Source organism: Papio anubis, chromosome 2 (genome assembly GCF_008728515.1).
Source record: "Papio anubis isolate 15944 chromosome 2, Panubis1.0, whole genome shotgun sequence".
Taxonomy (NCBI): domain Eukaryota; kingdom Metazoa; phylum Chordata; class Mammalia; order Primates; family Cercopithecidae; genus Papio; species Papio anubis.
In genome coordinates, this window is record NC_044977.1 from 163860549 (window position 1) to 163875778 (window position 15230).

At 45.0% G+C, this 15230-nt stretch overlaps 1 protein-coding gene across 12 annotated transcripts in view; it reads right to left on the bottom strand.

The window, feature by feature from the left end:
* The window catches only part of TBC1D5 (TBC1 domain family member 5), a 571565-nt gene extending 562775 nt beyond the window's left edge, over positions 1-8790 (bottom strand). For 8 of the 12 annotated variants that reach the window (XM_021933864.2, XM_017954351.3, XM_017954374.3 and 5 more), the window contains exon 1: positions 8526-8790. The gene's annotated coding sequence lies outside the window, so the exon portion shown is untranslated. The remainder of the gene's footprint in view (positions 1-8525) is intronic. The other 4 variants (XM_017954373.3, XM_021933863.2, XM_017954362.3 and 1 more) reach the window with 2 other exon arrangements.
* Positions 8791-15230: the final 6440 nt, after the last annotated feature.

The following is a 15230-nucleotide window of genomic DNA, read 5'->3' on the forward strand; positions in this document are numbered from 1 at the left end:
GGCCGATGTGGGAGGATAGCTTGAGCCCCAACGTTTGAGACCAGTCTGGGCAACACAGGGAGACATGGTCTCTATGACAAAAAAAAAAAAAAAAATTTAATTAGCTAGGCATGGTGGCATATGCCTGTAGTCCCAGCTACTCAGGAGGCTGAGGTGGGAGGATCACTTGAGCCCAGGAGCTCAAGGATGCAGTGAGCCGTGATCGTGCCACTGCATTCCAGCCTGGGCAACAGAGCAAGACCTTGTCTTAAAAAATAAAAATGAGGCCGGGCGCGGTGGCTCAAGCCTGAAATCCCAGCACTTTGGGAGGCCGAGACGGGCGGATCACGAGGTCAGGAGATCGAGACCATCCTGGCTAACACGGTGAAACCCCGTCTCTACTAAAAATACAAAAAACTAGCCAGGCGAGGTGGCGGGCGTCTGTAGTCCCAGCTACTCGGGAGGCTGAGCCAGGAGAATGGCGTGAATCCGGGAGGTGGAGCTTGCAGTGAGCTGAGATCCGGCCACTGCACTCCAGCCTGGGCGACAGAGCAAGACTCCGTCTCAAAAAAATAAATAAATAAATAAATAAAAATGAAAAATAAAGATCAGCAGATCTTTTGACCCAGCAATTCCACCCACAATTTCTCCTAAATAAATAATGCATAGGCACAGATGGATATTAGCTATAATAATGTTCAATGTAGCACTATTTGTAATAAACAATGAAAGAAATCTAGGTGTCTTAAGAATGGAAGACTACTTATGGTACATTCATACAATGAAATAGCATGGGGCCACTAAAAGTTAAGTGGAAAACTAATGACATGAGTAATATCATAAAATATTAGGTGAAAAACAACTGCAAACAACAAAATCGCTGAATTCATTTCAGTTTTTTTAAAACGGTATATGAGGTTGCAATGAGGTATAATTGTTACGGGTGGGTTTTTGTTCTCAGAGTTCCCAAGATGGTGGTGGGCCACTCCCAAGATGGTGGCGGCCACTCCCAAGATGACAGCAAGCCTTTTGTTCTCTGACCTGGGGTTCCTGGCCTCACGAATTCCCAGAAATGGAACCCTGGGCCATTCGGTGAGTGTTTTAGCTCTATTAGAAGCCATGGGTCACAGAAGAGAACCGTGGAACCCAGCAACTAGTGTTCAGCTCAATTAGGTCGAACCTGGGCATTTAGCCATGCAGGAACAATGGCGAGTCTTTAGCCCAATCAGGAGCGGCAATGGGCACCATGCTGGATCAGGAGCACAGCTGGACACCCTGTCGGATCCAGAGGGGTGGAAGTCAGCGGTGGGTCTGCCATGGCGGCAAACAGCAGTGGTGGACGCCGAGCGAAAGCTCAGCTCAAGCCGTAATAAACACGGACCAGAAGACTGTGCAGTGGCAAGATTTAATAGAGTGAAAACAGCTCCCATACAAGGGAGGGGACCCAAAGGGGTTTATATGCCTGGGTTTATATCCCGATCATTGTCCCTCCCCCTGTGTTCTCAGGCGATATATGATTTGACTATTTCTTTACCTCCTGCTGTGGCCTAATTTGTATTTTAGTGAGCCCTCTTTACTACCCGATTGGTTGGGTGTGAGCTGAGTTACAAGTCCCGTGTTTAAAGGCAGGTGTGGTCATCTTCCCCAGCTAGGCTTAGGAATTCTTCAAAGGTCTAGGAAATCCAGCTAGTCCTCTCTCTCATAATCATACCACTGCACTCCAGCCTGGGTAACAGGGTGCGACCTTGCCTCTAAAAAATAAAACTTAGTAAAATTACAATTAAAAAGGTAGATCTATAGGTACACACAAACTTGCACACACACATACCACAGGATAAAGAGATTTAAATTAACCCCAACCTTAGGGAAATGAAGGCGGATGAGGAGGCAATTTGACCCAAATCTTCCTAAGTCACCCCATCTATTTATAAAAATGAACACTCTTACCATAAGACTCTTGTTCCTCATGGAAGTAAAAGGAGCCTAGTTTAATGAATATGCAGTAGACAAAGATGGAAATAGTGGCACCACCTTTCCATCTCCTATCAACTCCACGTCTCCAACCTTGTTCCCCAAGCTCCATCAGGGAGCCAAGGCAATCAATCCACTATCCCATCCCAGGATGGCAAGAGATGTAATGTTAAGAACTCCTCTAGAACTTCTGCCAGGTAGCTGCTGGACACCTCCAAAGTCTCAATATAAAGTCAAAACACTTCCAGGAGGCCTGGCACAGTGGCTCATGCCTGTAATCCCAGCACTCCAGGAAGCCAAGGCGGGCGGATCACCTGATTCAGGAGTTTGAGACCAGCCTGGCCAACATGGTGAAACCCTGTCTCTGCTAAAAATACAAAAAAATTAGCCAGGCTTGGTGGCGCGCACCTGTAGTCCCAGCTACTCTGGAGGCTGAGGCAGGAGAATCACTTGAACCCAGGAGGCAGAGGTTGCAGTGAGTAGAGATCGCGCCACTGCACTCTAGCCTGGGTGACAGAGTGAGACTCTGTCTCAATTTAAAAAACAAACACAGCACTTTGGGAGGCCGAGGCGGGTGGATTACAAGGTCAGGAGATCGAGACCATCCTGGCTAACACGGTGAAACCCCGTCTCTACTAAAAATACATAAAAATTATACGGGCGCGGTGGCGGGCCCCTGTAGCCCCAGCTACTCGGGAGGCAGAGGCAGGAGAATGGCGAACCCGGGAAGCGGAGGTTGCAGTGAGCCGAGATCATGCCACTGCACTCCAGCCTGGACGACAAAGCGAGGCTCTGTCTCAAAAAAAAAAAAAAAAAAAAAAACACTTCCCACCAGTTGTGGGAAACTCTAAAGGGGTTGATTCTGATCCCCACTTATCAGCAAACTGAATGCATACCTCTGCAGCCAGTTCCTAAGATAAGTGCACATTCCAATTCCATTAGGTGGCGGCTGTTTATCTCTGATGTATCTTCCCCATGGTGCTTATGTCAGAAGTGGGGGTTTACTTCTCACTGGTCTAGTTATTCTGAAGACTCACCAATTAGAAGTGGGAATCTAAGTACTTTTGGTTCAACCTTTTTATCTTACTTAGGGACAAAAAGTTTAGTAACATCAGAAGATAAAACACTCCTGCTTAACCAACATGTGTTACTCAGCTTTCTAAACTAATATTTGTGGTACAAAACTGATTTTCATTTTGCAGTATCTCTCAAGGCAAGAGAGCCCTAAAGAGAACCTTAAGAAATTCCTGGCCGGGCACGGTGGCTCAAGCCCGTAATCCCAGCACTTTGGGAGGCCGAGACGGGCGGATCACGAGGTCAGGAGATCGAGACCATCCTGGCTAACATGGTGAAACGCCGTCTCTACTAAAAAATACAAAAAAAAAAACTAGCCGGGCGAGGTGGCAAGGGCCTGTAGTCCCAGCTACTCGGGAGGCTGAGGCAGGAGAATGGCATAAACCCGGGAGGCGGAGCTTGCAGTGAGCCGAGATCCGGCCACTGCACTCCAGCCTGGGCGACAGAGCCAGACTCTGTCTCAAAAAAAAAAAAAAAAAAAGAAAGAAAAAAAATTCCCAACAGTGCAGATAATTATTTTTCATCATTTGTTTTTATAAAATTTCCACAATAGACATTACTTTCTATAATGGGGGAGAGGGGGCTGGCTCTTTTTTCTAATGGCAGGCTAACCTAACATACTATGATTACTGGATCTAATACATGCATTCACAGCAGAATTCTCTTTAGACATACATACACAATTAGTCTTCCATAAAGTATCATAAAATCACATTCAATCCATCTTTAAAAGTCAATCACTTTTCATGTAGCCTTCATGACTAGCAAAAAAGTAAAGGTAAACACTCTTGTGTTTAAAAAAAACTATGATAACATGTAATTATCTGTAATGCCTATTTCAAAACTTTTAAGACTATTTTGTTTAAAAAAAAAAAAAAATCCAGTTAACATCTTTTCTAGACAACTGAGTTAAGAAAACAGTAAATCTGCAATTACTAAATATTTTCATGGAGTTAGCCACAGAAACCACATGCAGCACTGGACAATAACTGAATGACATTATCTGTAGATGTTTTTCATCCAAACTAATGGATATTCGGAAAAAAAGGTGATCCTGTACTAGGCTTCGCAACACTACCCTTGAAAGATTTTAACCAGTCCTTTCACACCACCACCAAAGACATGTTTTTTTCTACAGCCCTACTTCCTTGTTTTGAAAGATCTGCGCTGTCAAACTATATTTATTTGCATTTAATTCTCCAAAGGGATAAGAGCATTACTATACCAATTTCGTATTTCCATCCAAAATGAACAAACTCTGCTTTCTTGGCCCATACAGTCTTATCCCAAATAAACTGTATAATCTCCAAAGATATAGTCAGTCTTGATTATATAGATACAATCTACCATATTGTAGATTATTCACAGTAACTATCACTTACATGATAGCATTAAGGGCTTTAAACACACACACACACACACACACACACACTCACTCTCTCTCTCTCTCTCTCTCTAATTCTCAAAGTTACTATTATTTTCCCCATTTTAAAGATGAGAAAAGTGATGCACTATGAGACTAACTAGCTGACCAGCATTATAACACATATCATAATCATATAGAATTTGTAAAAATATTAAAATTATTAATAGCTGAAAATACCAATTAGAAGGCTTCCATCATTTAGATATGCAACAAATGCTTCCCTGGGTTAACCGTTAAGTAATAACTTGGCCATTCAGCTGTGAGGCCCAGTAAGCATGGCAGAGCTGGTAAGGCCATGCAGCCCACAACACAGCATCAGGGTAAGAAATTAAAAAGCCAGCAAGTGGGCATGCAGCAAGGGTTTCAACTCTATCCGAACATTCCAAAAGAATAAGAGAGAATTTAGGACAATCTTAACCTCTGATAACCTCTGAGCCTCTTTTTATCCCTCAATTTATATAATGTTTAATGTTACTAAATCACTGCACAGGAATTATTTTTAAATGTTTACATAACATTTATAGAATGATAAACATTTTCCTAAACACTTCGCAGGTTTCTGAGAAAGCATTTACACTGAGATTTGTTGTTACACTGACGTCCTTCCCAAACTCACCATTATTCTAGTAATAGAGAATTGATGCTACTAGAAGCAGCCCCCAAGCCCTCTCTGTCAAATGATCTCCCTCCCCTCTCCCAGCTCTTCCACTGCTGACCATCCCACCACCCTGACTTCACATTTCTCAAGTTCTGGTACACACACTGTACACACTGCCATTCCAATGATCTACCCATGTTGAGAGAAATGTCTCAGGATCAGGTGGACTAGCACCACTTCTCAGACTGCTGCTGCTAACAGGACAAACTTTCAGTGGTCTGAGACAAAAAGGGGGTTAAGAGAAGGGATTATATATTCATTTTTAAATGAAACACAAATTATTCAACTTAAAAGATCATCTTTTATTCCCGGGTTGTCCTTACTTATTCTGTGTTAAAATGTGATAATGACCAATGCTTCATTTTCTGTATCGTCCTCACTGGCCAAATAAAAAGTCAGAAACCCAGTCAATCCCTAAACCTAAGGTTAGGGTAACAAACACTAAATCTACTATGTATATATGTAGGGTGGAGGACTAGCCCGGGCAGGAAATAAAGGAATAAAAAGCTTTCAGAGGAAGTAGATACTTTTACATTTAACAGTGACTACTGGTCCAGTGAACAAGCGCAAGCAAAATGAAACCGCAAATTTCAGTATCTTACTCAGAAAAGATTACAAGCACTGAGGCGGATGACAAATTTGACTTTTAAAATGAAAGCAGGCCAAGCGCGGCCTGGCGTGATCCTGGTGGATCACGTCTGTAATCCCAGCACTTTGGGAGGCTGAGGCAGGCAGATTACCTGAGGTCAGGAGTTCAAGAACAGCCTGGCCAATATGGTGAAACCCCGTCTCTACTAAAAATACAAAAATTAGCCGGGCATGGCGGCTGGCGCCTATAATCCCAGCTCCTGAAGAGACTGAGGCAGGAGACTCGCTTGAATCTGGGAGGTGGAGGTTGCAGTGAGCTGAGATCGCGCCATTGCACTCCAGCCTGGACAAGAGCGAAACTCCTTTTCAAAAAAAAAAAAAGTAGGCCAAGCGCAGTGGCTCACACCTGTAATCCCAGCACCTTGGGAGGCCAAGGCAGACACATCACTTGAGGTCAGGAAGTCAATATCAGCCTGACCAACATGGTGAAACTCCTCCATCTCTACTAAAAAAAAACACACACACACAAAATTAGTCGGGAATGGTGGCAGGCAGCTATAATCCCGGCTACCTGGGAGGCTGAGGCAGGAGAACTGTTTGAAGCCATGAGGGAGAGGTGGCAGTGAGCCGACATCGTGCCACTGTACCACCGCACTCCATCCTGGGCAATAGAGCGAGAGTCCACCTCAAAAAAAAAAGAGTCAAGTTATGTAAAGCACTTAGAACAGTGTCCGGCACTTAGTAAGTGCTTCAGAAGTACTGTCATAAATATCAAAGGACTGGAATGAAAATTATAAAAATTCTGGTACTAAAAACTTCCACAAAGTTATTTAGAAGTACAACTTCTGCTCAGTCATCATTGGAGTATAAATAAAAAGAAAGAAAAGTACAACCATTTTTCCATAAAGTGCATGAAGTTGTGTGTGACATTTCTAGACTTTTTAATTTAAATGAGAAAAAATCACATTAGAAAAAAACCTGAATCCAGTTAGAACACCCACTGTAAGACTCTCGATTGTTTGCAAATTTGCTTCCAAAGCTCAGGAATGCACTACTCAACTGAGGCCGCATCTGAGAACACACACCCAATACTTCGCCAGTGAAAGAAACTTTCATCTCAGCTGTACACTCAGAGACCAGGATTCCTCGCCTACATGTTGATAAAACCCAACGACGCATAGCTGAGCAAGTCTTTCACCTAATAGCACACCAAGCTTCTACTGGAAAATTCACACACCAAGTGATGCAATCACCACACAGCATACAGACACAGTATTTGCACTCTTCCTATCCCCTCCCCTGGGATCCAGACTCAGCCTGCTCACTCTAAAAGCTTTCTCAGTTCATCCTACCATTTGCCCCTTCTCCCAAGGCACCTCTACACCCGGGGGTGAATCATTAAAAAGAATATGTTTATTGATAAATACATCACTTTATTTATTTGCACACAAGTTATCCACTTCCTTGCTACTCAAAGATAGCCCCTTGTCCAGCAGCACGTTATTAGAAATGTACAATATCAAAATGGACCATAGGCCTACTGAACCAGAAAATGCATTTTTAATAAAAGTCCCAAGTGATTCCTACCCACATTAAGGTTTGAGTGTTCTGTGATACTGCAGATAGCTGTACAAATTAAAAATTCTCAAGTTGACAAATGAATTCAGAGATATGGTATGAAAAGTACCAAGACATAGAATTTCAAAACCCCAAAGAGAAAAACCAATATATAAATGAATTTCTTTGCCACCGATAGCAAAGGTTTATTTTTCAACAATACCTGTATTTATTGCTTCCTGCTTTAAGTATTTTGTACAAGAGCACAACACTTACAAAGGTTTACAAAAGAATTACTGGGTCTAGAAATTCCAGTGCAATCTGCTCCAAACGTGTGAAACCTGCATGTTAAAACCTTAGGATTTTGTCCAATTCAGAGTTGACAAATGAACTCTTTCCAGAAAGCTATTATTCAAACAAACAAAAAAAAAATCTACAGGATGTTAACTTTAAACACAGATTACATAATTCCTGTAACTAAAGCAAGTAACTAGTATCGAACAAATTCTAGGTCACTTGTAGAATCGAATCTTGTATTGAAGGTCTGTGTCTGTTTTTCCAGGAAAAGTCGGGGTGGGGAGCGGGATTTGCCCTCCCTGCGAAGTTTTGTTTGTTTGTTTTTGTTCTTTTTCTCTCTCATCCTGAAAGACCTCACTTTCTAACGTGTGAATAAACTTAAGTCGTACTAAATCCAGGTCACGGTTCCTTTCCTCAAAAGTGAAGTTAAGACTTCTCTCTTCTAAACACTGTATTTTTTAAGGTTTGAGCATTCCGTGCCCGCTTCGCTTCCGGCCAGGGAAGGAAGCGTGCGTCCCGGGGCCCAAACGAACAGGGAAATTTATCAAGTAGGAAGTTGAGCACTAGTCCAGCCGCCAGGCCCTGCCTTTACTGCAGCTAGCCTTCCAGTCCAGACCCCGACCTCCTGGGGCAGGGAAGGCAAGTAGGCGACAAGCAGCTACCCCGCCCAGCTCACCATGCCCGCCCGGGAGCTGACGGGTACACCCCTCCCGCCATCCACCCCCAACGCTGACTCCCAGGCGCACAAACGGGGGGCGGTGCGGCAACCGGTCCGCCGCGGCGGCGGCATCCTCAGGCCCTCCCGTGAGGCGGCGGCGGCGGCTGCAGCAGCGGCGCGAGGGGAGGCGAAACGCGTCCTGAGGCTGAGTGGGCGGCCGGGACGGGAGGGACTGCATGTGGGGCTGCACTGGAGGAAGGCGGAGGCGTTCAGAGGGCTTGGGCTTTTTTACGATCATCATCATTATTTTGTTTTACCTGTGGCGCAGAAGGGCTCCCCAGCTCCTATTCCCTGAATCATCCTCCTCCTCCCCTCCTCTTTCTCTCTCTCTCTCCCTCAGTCTGCCAGGCGCTCGCGGAAGCGGCCGGGCCCGGCCCAACCTGAAAGAGAACCGGGCGGGAGGGGGTGGCGGCGGTGACCAGCGGCCACGTGACCACGCTCGCGCCGTAACGGCGGCCGCCTCCTGCCGCGCGCCCTCCTCGCGCTCCACCTCTAATAACCCCGCAGCCCGCGCGCCTGGGAAGCTCGTGCGCAGGCGCCCGCCCGGGACCTGAAGTCTGCGCGCGAGCGCAACGCGCTCGCTCTCGGATCCGGGTTTCTGGGGCCCGCGAGGCGCGAGACGCGAGTAGGTGGATAGTGAGCCACGGGCAGAGCTCTCCTTGGCTGAGCCGGCAGGCTGCTGAGCGCATGCGCCTGAGCGCTTTTACGCCTCCCTTCTCTCCCTGGTTCCAAGCGGTGCTCGGCTGGAGGCTGGGAACCACCTCCTGGGTGTAAGTCAGAGGTTCACATCCACCAACTACCTTCCCAGGATTGGACTGAGAAAGGGAGCAGAGGGTCCCAGGAACTCTCTTGAGATCCTGGCTGTCCTGCCAAGGAATTTATATTTCCTTGTCACAGGTAAATGGCCTTCCATTCCACATTTTTCTGTAACTGAGTAGGCTTCTAACTCAACTCATCTGTCACTTTCTCCGTGAAACTTACCCCTCTCTACTTTAGAGGAGTCACTAGCACTTTGTGCAGACCTACCTTGTAGTACAACCCATAGAAAGATAAAGGTTAGGAGTTATTTTTTCACAAACCCACAATACTAGACTGTGGCTTCTATCTTTATCTCATAACCTTGGACAGGGTCTTGAGTGTTGTATCTCCCTAAAGGTCTGATGACTATCAGAACACAGGTAATGTCTAAAACGTTGTATCGTTGCCCTTGGCCTCTGCATAATCATGATTTAAGATCCCCTTTAACCCAAGCACGTGGGAAGCTAGTGTTTGTTTCCCCAATATGAAAGCCTTTAAATCGTAATGCTAATTAGAGTGGTAAATGCTTCACTTAGTAAAAGATTTGTGGTATTTTATTAGCTTATCTTCACAAAGAACTCCAACGAAAATTGATACTGTTTAGTCCAGAAAAGGAAACCAAGTCAGAGAAACGTCAGATTTCTGAAGGTTATCTAGCTTCAGAGGAAGGTGCCTGTGTGAGAGACATTTGTTTGTGGACAAACACCCCACTTCACACGGGGATCCCTCTTTTTCTGTTGCCCCTCTTTCTGTTGCAGAAACTGAACACGTTAAGTTAGTGCCTGTGGCCAGATTTAATCAGGCCAGATTTATTTATTTATCAAATAAAATGTAAAACCTTCCTAATTGGGAGTTCTGGCTAGACCAGACATCATCACTGTTAGACTGGTGAATACTGAGATGACAGTCAAGAAATGGGACTAGCAACAAAAGGACAGAAAATCCTGGGATGAATGTATATGAAGAAATAGGATGAACAGGGGCTTCTGAGAAACTAGGAAAATTACAACCCTCAAGATTCCTTTCTCATATGTTTGCAAAGTTGATGGACTCTTTTCTGCATTTACCACTGTATACACCCACGGAGTGATCCCACCTCATAGTTTCAGCTACCACGTAGGTTATGCTAATGGCATCCCATTCTAAATATTCAGCCCAACATTCAGACCCTGTGGTAGGTTATTTTCTTATGGCCCACAATTAACTATGCCTCCCAATATTCATGCCCATGTATAGTCCTCTCCCTTTGAGTCTGGGCTGGACCTGTCACCTGCCTTAAACAATCAAATACGGCAAAAATTACTCTCTGTCACTTCTAGGCCTAGGCCTTAAAAGGCTTTGCAGTGACTCACCCCTGTAATCCTAGCACTTTGGGAGGCCGAGGCAGGCAGATCACAAGATCAGGAGATCGAGACCATCCTGGCTAACACGGTGAAACCCCGTATCTACTAAATTTACAAAAAAGTAGCCGGGCGTGGTGGCACACATCTGTAGTCCCAGCTACTCAGGAGGCTGAGGCAGGAGAATGGCGTGAACCCAGGAGGTGGAGCTTGCAGTGAGCTGAGATCGCGCCACTGCACTCCAGCCTGGGCCACAGAGTGAGACTCTGTCTCAAAAAAAAAAAAAAGGCTTTGCAGTGACAACTTTTGAACTTTACCAGAGACTCATAAGAAACAGAAATAGTTAAGAAATTCCGCCACTTGTTTGTGTTCTGAGAAACAGTTTACCACAGAGACCAATCCTTCTCCATATTACTTAAATTTTGAGACTCCTTGTCCACTTTCTCTGATAAAACTAGTAGATGACCTGTGACAAGACCAAACACATACCTTTCCTTTTTTCCTGAACCTGTGGGGAAGGTCAGTCACCTTTCAACTTCCTGTTTGTCTCATGAATGATTAGGATTAGAACTTTCTCCCCCTTGAAATTAGGTAGAGATAAACATTTCCTAGCTGAGAATTCTCTGATTTCAAAAATCATCCCAACTGTAATAATCTTACCTGTAACCTGTCTACGCCTCCCTGTGAAAGTATAAGGCCGCCAGGCATAGTGGTATACTGTACTCCCTGTCCTCCCAGCTACTCAGGAGATTGAGGTGGGAAAATTGCTTGAGCCCAGGAGTTTGAGAACAGCCTAGACAACAGTAAAACCATGCTCTAAAATAATAATTAAAGTATAGGGCAAAACCACCCTGCTGAGACACTCTGATCTTCAAATCTGAAGTACTGTCCCTAATGTAATTGCCTGAATGAAGTCTATTTCCTCACCTGTTTGGTTTTTAACTTATTTTTGCCATTTGTGAGAAGCACCGTGTAAGAAATCCAGCTACTCTGAAACTACCACACTGTGAAGAGTCTAACCAAGCCACCTGGAGAGACCAAATGGAAGAAAACTAAGGCCCCTGGCCAACAGCCGCAGCTGTGCTCCTACTGGCCAGTCAGCACCAGCCTGCCATGCATGTGACTGAGACAGTCTTGGAAGTGGATTTTCCAGCCCTACTCAAGCTACCGCAGCTGACACCACATGGAACAGAGATGAGCTTTTCTCCCCAGTGCCCAAATAGCAGAATTGTGGGAAAATAAATAAAACAGTTGTTGTATTAAGCCACTAAGTTTTGCTGTGGTTTGTTAGATATCATTAAATAACCAGAATAGACCTATATATTCAGCTGCCTGCTAGAGATGTGTCCCAAGTCGTCTCACAGGTACTTCAAACTCAATCTACTTGAGTTTTTCAAATACACTTCAAACCTGACCTTTTTCCTGTGTCCTTTCCCCCATACCCCCTGCTGGTTGTGCATTTATTCCCCTAATTCCCGAAGCAGAAAACCTGGGAGTGTCCCTTTACTCCTTACCCTGCAATATTCAGTCACCAAGTAATCAGCTTTCTTCTCCAGTCCCCAAAACAATTCTCACCTCAGATCCTCATCATCTCTGTCCTGAACTATGAGGATTAATCAAGTTCTTCCACATTGCAAAGAAAAGTCACTCAGGCATCCAGACTACCTTAGAGGTTTATTATCAGGCAAGAAGTAAGGAGATGTCAGAAAACAGCCCAGTCATCTCCTATGACCTGCATCCTGATGGTTCCCAGACTAGGAAGCTCAGGTGGCATCATGAAGAGCCACAGCAATGACCCCATCCTTTAGGCTACAACAGTAGCTGTAAGGATCCAGCTTCTCTCAGGCTTCTCACGTTCTTACTCCTCAAGAGACAATCTGAGGGACCTGTTAGTCCCCAGTCAATACAGAGCACCCTGACAAGGCAGAGAGTGGCCTGCAATCTAATTTAGGAAAAAGAAACAAAAGTAATAAAGCTGATGATTAATAACTCCTTAAAATACAAACTTTGTGTAAAAATTCATTTTGAGTTTTGTTAGTTATAATAGCATTAGAGTTTAAGGTAGAAAAATTAAATGTGAACTAACCTCAGCATTAAAAAAATAATTGTGGCTGGGCGCAGTGGCTCACACCTGTAATTCCAGCACTTTGGGAGGCCGAGGCAGTCAGATCACGAGGTCAGGAGATCGAAACCATCCTGGATAACATGGTGAAACCCCATCTCTACTAAAAATACACACACAAAAAAATTAGCTGGGCACGGTGGTGGGCGCCTGTAGTCCCAGCTACCCGGGAGGCTGAGGCAGAGGAATGGTGTGAACCCGGGAGGCGGAGCTTGCAGTGAGCTGAGATCACACCACTGTACTCCAGCCTGGGCAACAGAGTGAGACTCTATCTCAAAATAAAAAAATAAATAATAAAAATTGTGACACTTGGTTTTGCAGCAAGTGTGTGCTTGCTGATTCTCTGCTTCAACATCTATGTGCATTCTCCGTCTTGGGACATGGCAGAAAATGAAGCAGAAAAGAATGCAAATGTTTTCAAAGTCTCTTGGGAAGGATCGGTTCTGTCCTAGGCCTCTGCCCATGCGGACACTCAGCCTGGGACTACTCTGGTCAGGCCACCATCTACATACCTTCTCCTGGCTCTTTTCTCCTCCACTCCATTCAACTCACCCAGTTAAATTGGCCATCATTAGATCCTGAAATTGCTATGGTGGCATAGACTGACATGATAATAAGATGTACAGTCTACAGTATGGGATTGTCCAGTGGGAAGTGAAAGAGTTGTGGTAAGCATGTGTGGAGCTGGCATGCTACCCTCTGCATCATCCATGGAAATGCCCGACTCAGATCTCCTGCTGCAAGAAGCGTAGTTGACTTTCAGCCTCAGCAGCTGCCCCCCTGGATCCACTACCAAGTTCACGCTGAGGCCACACTTCTCCTGGGCTAGTCCCACTCAATGATTGATTGCAGCAGGGGTATTAGTGAAGGCCGAAGGAGGATCCCTCTAACAGGCTGCTTTGGCTCAAGGCTTCCCCAGTGGCATGGCCAAAACTTTCTTTGAACTGTGCCACAGTCTAAAGCTCTTCTTAACAACTCTTCTGTCCTTTTCCCTTAGCTTTCCCAGGTTACAGACCTGCACTGTGGTCTGAAGTCTTCACCTCTGCCCACACACACAGTTCAGCTCCTGCTTTTTTCCCTTTATTGATGTTCTCTCAATAAAGCTTTTGTACACCAAAAGCTTTGATGTAAATGAACAGGAAGTCCCAGAATGGGGTTTCAGTTCAGGTCGTCTGAGAAGCAAATACCACGATGGGACTTACAAAATGAGCTGAAACACAACCCCATTCTAGGACTTCCTTTTTCATCCTCAGACTATAGCTACAGGTCACAGTTATTAGTAATATCAAGACATCTAAATTCTTTTAATTCTTTTGGGTTTTGGGTTTTGAAGAACGTTTCATCCCCTAGAGGCATCTATTAAAATGAAGCTAACCCTAGATAGAGATAACAACAAGCTGAAGCATTTCACTGTTAAGAAAATAAGAAAGGTCAGGCACAGTGGCTCACGCCTGTAATCCCAGCACTTTGGTAAGCTGAGGTGGGCGGGTTGCATGAGCTCAGGAGTCCAAGACCAGTCTGGGCAACATGGCAAAACCCTGTCTCTACAACACACACACAAAAAACTAGCTGGTCATGGTGGCACACACCTGAAGTCCCAGCTACTCGGGAGACTAAGGTGGGAGGATCACTTGAGCCCAGCAGGTCGACGCTGCAGTGAAACCTTGTCTCAAAAAAAATTAATTAAAAAAAATAAGAAAGATTATTTGAGTTATTTTGACTGCAAAAATGATTAATATTGTGATAAATATTGTGAGGCTAACAATAAAAGTTTTGTGGGGTAATAGGGCCACTTTGATACCCCACACACCATTCTGTGTTTCTTTTTTTTGAGATGGAGTTGTGCTCTTTTTGCCCAGGCTGGAGTGCAATGGCACTATCTCGGCTCACTGCAAACTCCGCCTCCCGGATTCAAGCAATTCTCCTGCCTTAGCCTCCCATGTAGTTGGGATTACAGGTGCCTGCCACCATGCCCGGCTAATTTTTTGTATTTTTAGTAGAGACAGGGTTTCACCATGTTGGCCAGGATAGTCTCGATCTCTTGACCTCGTGATCCACCCACCTCAGCCTCCCAAAGTGCTTGGATTACAGGTGTGAGCCACTGCGCCCAGCCATACCATTCTGTGTTTCTGGAGCAGATACTTTGGGAGTTATTTGTCCAGCTCATAACAAGAACTATCATCCCAGCACTTTGGGAGGCCGAGGTGGGTGGATCACCTGAGGTAGGAGTTCGAGACTAGCCTGACCAACATGGAGAAACCCCGTCTCTCCTAAAAATACAAAATTAGCTGGGTGTGGTCGCGCATGCCTGTAATCCCAGCTACTCGGGAGGCTGAGGCAGAAGAATCACTTGAACCCAGGAGGCAAAGGTTGCAGGGAGCCGAGATAGCGTCATTGCACTCCAGCCTGGGCAACAAGAGCAAAACTCTGTCTTAAAAAAAAAAAAAAAAAAAACTATGAACCACTATTCCTCAATCAATTCTCCTTTCTTTCCACTCCCAATTCTCTGTCAATAACCTAAAACAAACTGAGGCCAATCAGCTTCTCTTCTGAAATAATGAAGAACTGGGATTACAAGGGAGCTAGTGAGTCTTTGTGTGTGGCTGGCTGGACCTGTAACAACCACCTGACAGAGTAGACCATTTCATAAGTCAACCAGGAGAAGAGAAACCACTTCAACTATTTACAACAGTTGAATTCTA